A 7,388-nucleotide genomic window follows, 5' to 3' on the forward strand; every position below is an offset into this window, starting at 1 on the left:
CTGTTGCCATGAATAAAATGGTACATTGCTTCATTGCTAAATGAAGATGTCATGCACCATATGGTCAACATTAGAGGCTTGAGCATGCTCATGGTAGACAATCTCCAGATATTTCACCTTAAGTGCTGGCATGTCTCTGGCACGCATTCAAACTAAAAAATTTCAGATACGCAAGTTGTCCAAGTCTATGTGCCATTTCATAGGAAAAGAAAAAGCCATGCCACTAAAACAATGGGTATTCTCCTGCCAAATGTCAAGTCCCTGTTCCAAAGCATAAAGTGTACTAGAGCTGATTAAAGGAAACATCAATAGATTTGTGCTTACCCTGGATAACCAGAATGTAACCATTCACTAAACATGTGGCAAAGTTACAAACAACTGAAAATAGGAACTTCTGGACATCCTTAAAAATAATGTTACCAGGTTCACTCACAGATCAGTTCTGTGATAGCAAGAAGCAGCAGTAGTTTAGAAAGGCAAAAAAGCTACACACTTGCATCAAGCATCCAAGAATGCAAGGAACATTTAAGGGGTAAACCTGTTCTGACCATATGCATCTGAAAAAAAAAAAAAAAAAAAAAAAAAAAAAAAAAAAAAAAAAAAAAAAAAAAGGGGAAAACTGTGTTTCCAAAAAGAAAAAAAAAAAAAAAAAAAAAAAAAAAAAAAAAAAAAAAAAAAAAAAGGATTTTTGCGCAACTGTCAAGATCAACTTTTCAAATCATGATGGGTAGGGGGAGTGGGAGAAAAGAGGGGGGAAGAGAAAGTACATCAGCTTCGAAAGTGTTCTGTATTGAGACAAGCTTAAATAAAATAAGTAGATACTGGTACCGTGTCATATCTTTCAGGTAGGTCAGAAGCACCTCTAAAGCTACAGACTTGGTGTTTTGGCATCCCCCCCCAATCTCTCCAATAAAAACAAATGATTACAAAAGGGGAAAAAATGAAGGAATAAAGTGACACAGGGAGAGGGGGAAAAGTTACTACAAAGCATAAGAAAATATTCTTGGAATGATAGAAATGTGTAATACAGGGGGCAGCAACACTGCCACACCATGTGAGAGCTTGCAACTCATCTCCCTGCTGTGGATTGCCAATTTTTGCCCCCTTGAGAGCTCAAGCTGCCTACATTTCCCATCTCTACAAACACTTACCCCCTCTGCAAGGGAGGCACAGGAACAAGAGAGCAGCAGGGAGGGCTGCAGAAAAGGGTACTGCAGAGGAGACAGCTGGTTTAGCATAGCTGCATGCTACCTGAATCTTTGTGCCATCCTGGCCCTCTTCACAGGGGCCAGAGGTTGCCACCCCCTGTCTAACACTTAAAACAAGTAACCCAACACACACACACACACACACACACACACACACACACACACACAGTATGGAGAATAGCTTGTCCGTGTAACCAACACACGCTAGAAGAAATAGTTTATTGATCCAAGTGTATAATCTTACATTTTTATCCTTTACAGATTCAAAAGGCCAAATTCATTATAATCCTCCCCCCCCAAAAGAGGCCCCATTGAACAATAACAGGTTGATACAAGACTAAGACAAGCTTTGCATTCTTCTTTGGTATGTGTATACTTTGAAAAGAAATACAATACAATGATTAGAGCACAGAACTGGGATGCATGCTTCAGAGGTTCTTTCTTCCTCCGCCAATAGCTGGTGCCTTCCCACTGCCCTGGAGCTAATTACAACCTCAGTGCATCTGTTAACCTTTCTTTCATTCACAGAGAGCTCAGATTTTGAGGGTAGTTTTAAGCCTAGGACTACACACTTTTTATGCAAATAGGTGTTGTATAGCCTAGGTGTAAGCAACTCCTACTTGAGGTATACATGCAGTTGGTGTAAATACTTGGCTAAAAGGCTTTAGCAAATATTACAACTTACAAATGCAAAAGTATTATTACATATTAAAAGTCCTCAGAACTGGCTGAAGATAATTAATGAAATAGATTAATACCCTTCAGTATTTATCTTCTCAAAGTTCAATATTGAGGGGTATGGGACAGTATCAACCATTCTAATCAGATCAGCAGCCAACTCCTTAGGCATTGCACAGAAATTAAAGGATAACTATCAGAAAGCTGATATTTTTGTACTGTTATAAGATATTGCTCTAAACTGTCTTCAATTTGTGGTGTCCGAAGGGAAGCTGGGCGACAGTGATCATGAGCTGATCACCTTCACTATCCACCATAAAGCTGGCAATAGTCAGCAATACAGAAGTCCGACTCCAGGAAAGCTGACTGACAAGCTCAGGAGGCTTGTAGGTGAGGCCCTAAGGGACCACAACCCAAAGGGGAGGGGAGTTCAGGACAAGTGGTTGCTCCTCAAGGGAGCGATCCTGGATGCACAAGCAAAGTCTATTCTGTCTCGAAGGAAAGGCAGCAAAAGGGCACAGCAGCCCCCTTGGCTCTGCGGGGAACTAACAGACCTCCTGTGTCTAAAAAGAAAGACCTACAAAGGATGGAGAACTGGATCCACCTCCAAGGAGGAATATTCTGCACTGGTCCAGACCTGCAGGGAAAAAAACAGAAAAGCCAAGGCTGCGATGGTACTCCAACTAGCTACAAGTATCAAGGACAATAAAAAGTCACTTTTTAGCTTTGTGGGGAGCCAGAGGAAAAGCAAGGGCAACATTGGATCCCTGCTAAACCACATGGGACAACTGACAGCTGATGCCCAAGAAAAAGCCAACTTACTAAATGGGTACTTTGCATCAGTATTTCACCAGTCCCACGGGGCACCCCTGCCCATTACAGGACAGGAACATCTGGGTGAGGATGATTCCTTACCCTCCATTAATGCTGACCTCGTGAAGGAACACCTTGAGAGGCTGGATACCTTTAAGTCAGCTGGCCCCGACAGCTTACACCCCAGGGTACTCAAGGAGCTGGCAAGCATCATAGCTCAGCCCCTGGCACGGATCTTCAAGAACTCCTGGCGCTCTGGTGAAGTGCCCAATGACTGGAAGAAGGCCGATGTGGTGCCTATCTTCAAGAAAGGGAGGAAAGTGGATCCGGCAAACTATAGGCCCATCAGCCGGACCTCTATCCTGGGGAAGGTCTTAGAAAAGAATACCAAAGAGGTCATTCTTAACAGACTGGCTGATGACAGCATCCTGACTGATAGCCAGCATGGGTTTGTTGCAGGTAGGTCTTGCTTGACCAATCTCATTTCCTTTTATGACCAGGTGACCCATCATCTGGACAAGAGAGAGGAAATTGATGTCGTATATCTTGACTTCAAAAAAGCCTTTGATCTGGTATCCCATGATCACCGCTTGGCGAAACTGGCCAACTGCGGCCTCGGCTTCACCACAATCCGCTGGCTGGGGAATTGGCTCCATGGTCGGACCCAGAGGGTGGTGGTTGATGGAAGTTAATCGTCATACTGCCCTGTGACCAGTGGGGCCCCTCAAGGCCAACACTATTCAACATCTTCATTAATGATGTGGACATTGGTATCAGAAGCGGACTGGCCAAGTTCACTGACCAAATTCTGGGGTAAAGCCTGAGGATAGAAGGGTGATCCAGGCTGACCTTGACAGGCTCAGGAAATGGGCGGACGAGAACCTGATGGTGTTTAACACCGAAAAAAATGCAAGGTTCTCCACCTCAGGAAGAAAAACCTGCAGCATGCTTATAGGCTCGGCAGTGCTACACTGGCTAGCACTACAGACGAAAAGGACTTGAGGGTCATGATTGACCACAAGATGAACATGAGCCTTCAACGTGATGCTGTGGCTAGTGAAGTGAGCAAAACCCCGGCTTGCATCAATAGATGCTTCTCAAGCAAATCCCAGGACATCATTCTCCCGTTGTACTCAGCCTTGGTGAGGCCGCAGCTGGAGTACTGCGTCCAGTTTTGGGTTCTGCAATTCAAAAAGGAAGTGGAGAAGCTTGAGAGGGTGCAGAGGGGAACCACGTGCATGATCAGAGGTCAGGAAAACAGACCTTATGATGAAGAGGCTGAGAGCTATGGGACTCTTCAGCCTGGAAAAGCACAGGCTCAGGAGTGATCTGGTGGCCACCTATACATTTATCAGGGGAGCTCACCAGGATCTGGGGGAATATTTGTTTACCAGAGCACCCTAGGGGATAACAAGGTCAAACGGTCACAAACTTCTTCAGGACCATTTCAGACTTGACATAAGGAAGAACTTCTTTACAGTCCGAGCCGAGCCCCCAAGGTCTGGAAAAGACTGCCGTCGGAGGTGCTTCAAGCACCTCCTTTGAACACTTTCAAGAGAAATTTGGATGTTTATCTTGCTGGGATCCTATGACCCCTGCTGACTTCCTGCTCCTGGGGCAGGGGGCTGGACTCAATGATCTTCCAAGGTCCCTTCCAGCCCTAATGTCTATGAAATCTACACCAAAACAGGTATTAAAAACAAACAAACAAACCAAAAAAACCAACCAAACAATAAAACCCACACACTTTAAGAGTATCTATACTATAAAGAATAGGAGAGCAATAACTAATTCATTGATTAAATAAGTACTGACATGTTGACATGTCAAATGAACTTATAAGAGTTTGAAATATATCATAATCTATTTACTTAAAAAAAACCCCAAATGGATTAATTAATGTTTAAACAATCTAGTAGGGTGAGGACAGAGAAAAAGGACACGGGGATGGATCTTGTCCCAGCATTACAAGCTATGTTTGATTAAATTGCATAAAACAAATTCAACTATTTGGTAATGTTCAGTTTACCTAAAACTTCTCACTCAGAGTCAACAGAACCTGGATAAAAACCCTACTATAAAACACGTCATCGTCAGGTAACAAGCCACTAAATAATTTGTAGATGCTTCCTGCAAAAGTAAGTTCAAGTACCTTTCACCACTGCTGCAACTAAACTCCTTCTAGTACCCAAAAGACCTTGGGTATCTTCACCATACAATACTGTCTGCAGCATACACATGCCCCTAGCCACATGATGGCCTAAATTTCAATTAATCTCCTAAATGCCTAGGTCCCTGTGACATTAGGACTTCTTAAAATGTATTTAGGTACCCAAAGCAGCAGGTAGACAGCAGGATTTTAAAGTGTCAAGGGATCAGTGTTTAGTATTTTATCACTCCCTCCCATATCTTCCCTCATGGCAGAATCCTAGATCCAAACTAACCATACTTTCTGCCAGCTCTCTAACTCTTCTGAATTCAAGTCAAGCAGCTTTGCTATACTGCTTGGGCACCAGCTATATCCAACCCTCAATTTCAGTGTCCAGTCTGTAGCAATCTTTGCAGAGATATTTCTCCAGCCCAGGAGCACTAGGCTACAGCACAGTCAATACTGCTAAAATTCCTGGAAACTGAAATGGTAAAGCCCTAAGAGGTCTGAGCATACAGTAAAAGATTCTTCAATGACTTGACACTAAAATTTTAGAGCTAGAGCAAAAGATAATCATAGGTTACCTTTCATTTACATCAGGATAAGAGAATGCACATGGGTCAGCAACCAGAGCAGCTAACAAATTGTTACCATATACTTTCACCTCAGTAAATTTGTGTGCTTCTGCCCCAAAATTATCAGAGGTTCATCTCCGATACCTTTCAAATGAGGCAGAGAATGAACTAGAAAACGGTCTATAGTTTTAAAGTCTTGTTCAGTTTGGGCAGTGCTCCAAACAATTTCCAAAATGCATTTAATTCTTCATGTCTCAAAATTATGATTTATTAACCATCTAATGAGGAACTACAATGCATTCACCTTCAAGAACTGATCTTTACACCTGAAGGGAACAAGTAACCTCTAAGAGCATATGTCACGAGTATCTACAAAACAGATATAACACTATGCTCAGGTTTTGTCCTTGGATACTGCATTTTAAGATACCTTCAAAATTCACTGTATTCATGACTCAGTACACACTGATTATTTCTCAGAGTGAGATAATTTAAAGGTTACATTTAAAAAAACAAAAAAAACCCCCACACACTCAAGAACCTCTTGTGGCTTTTACAAGAGGTTCCCAAATATATATATTTTTTTATTAATTTAACCCTTAAATTCAATTTAAAAACTGACATTTTGTAAGTTCTAAGCACATCCCTCTAACTTGTTTAGTAAGCACATTTTACAAAGGCTTCTTCTAACATTGCCCCCTAAACATGCACACAGGCCTAATCCTCAAACCTCTTTTAATTTCCCTGTTCACTAACAGAAGACAATATTATGTGCATGAAGAGAACTCACAATTCAATCTTTGGAGCAGACTAAAATGATTTGGCTTAGGTTTAAGAATTACTGTATAACATGCCTTATATACACTGTAAATCATTTAAGACACCCTTTGATCATTTAAATTGTGCAGCCTTTACCAGTCATTTACCTAATCTCATAGATTTCAATATTAAATGAACTCCTGGTAAACCTAATTAACTGTATCTGCTAATTCAGGCAGAAATAACATGCTCTCAAGTGTTTACACCTCATTAAATGTTACACTCAAAGCTCAGACTCTGCTTAGCTTTTCGCACCTCATTAAGGCTAGGGATACCATTACTCAGAGCACCCTGCTTCTAGTAGCAGCACTGCAGGGTCAGGACTTAGGCCAGGGGTGGGTAAAATACAGCCCGTGGGCTGGATTCAGTCTGCCAAGTGATTCTATCCAGCACACAGCAGGTCATTTGGCCCTGCCCAGCTCGGGTGTGGGGGGGCAGACCAGGAGGTGGTGTGTACAGCCAGGCCCACTGCCACTGGGCACGTAAGTTCTACCTGGCACGAAGTGCAGCCCACTATCTCCACGGGTGGCTTTCGGGCATGCTGAGAGCTATAGTCTGCAGGGCCAGGCAGTGCGGCAGCGGGGCAGGAGTGGCATGGCAGCTGGACTCTACTTCCCAGCAGCCCCCACAGTAGTGGCTCCTTCCAGCTGCAACTGCCACCATCTCCACTGCCCATGCACTCTGGCCCACCTGCACTGCACCTATTACTGCGAGCACCAGACAGGATGGGCAGGGTATCCATGGAAACTGGCCCAGGACCCCTACAGGCAGGGCACACTCAGCAGGGTGGATGGGATGAGGCTTCAGGTGGGCGGAGAGCAGAGTCCAGGAGCAGGAAGGGCAGAATTGCAGGGTAGTGACAGTATAGGGCCGGAGCCACAATCTATTCCCTCTACCCAACACTCCCCAATATCTTCCATTTAGAGACTCAGTCAATTCTCAGGTGTCAGTTGTGATTTAAGTGCCATAAGTATATACAGGGACAATTTGGTTAACTGCTTAGAGGGAACCCCCCCCCCCCAAGTTATTATACCTGTTAATACACATATTTTAATCTTTGGTATAAAACTAATGATTGGCACAAACACGAATGCAGTTGATTTTCTGTAACCAGACATTATTTAAGAGAAAAAAAAATTCTCACTA

The sequence above is a fragment of the Alligator sinensis genome, unplaced genomic scaffold, assembly GCF_000455745.1.
Source record: "Alligator sinensis unplaced genomic scaffold, ASM45574v1 scaffold312_1, whole genome shotgun sequence".
Taxonomy (NCBI): Eukaryota; Metazoa; Chordata; order Crocodylia; family Alligatoridae; genus Alligator; species Alligator sinensis.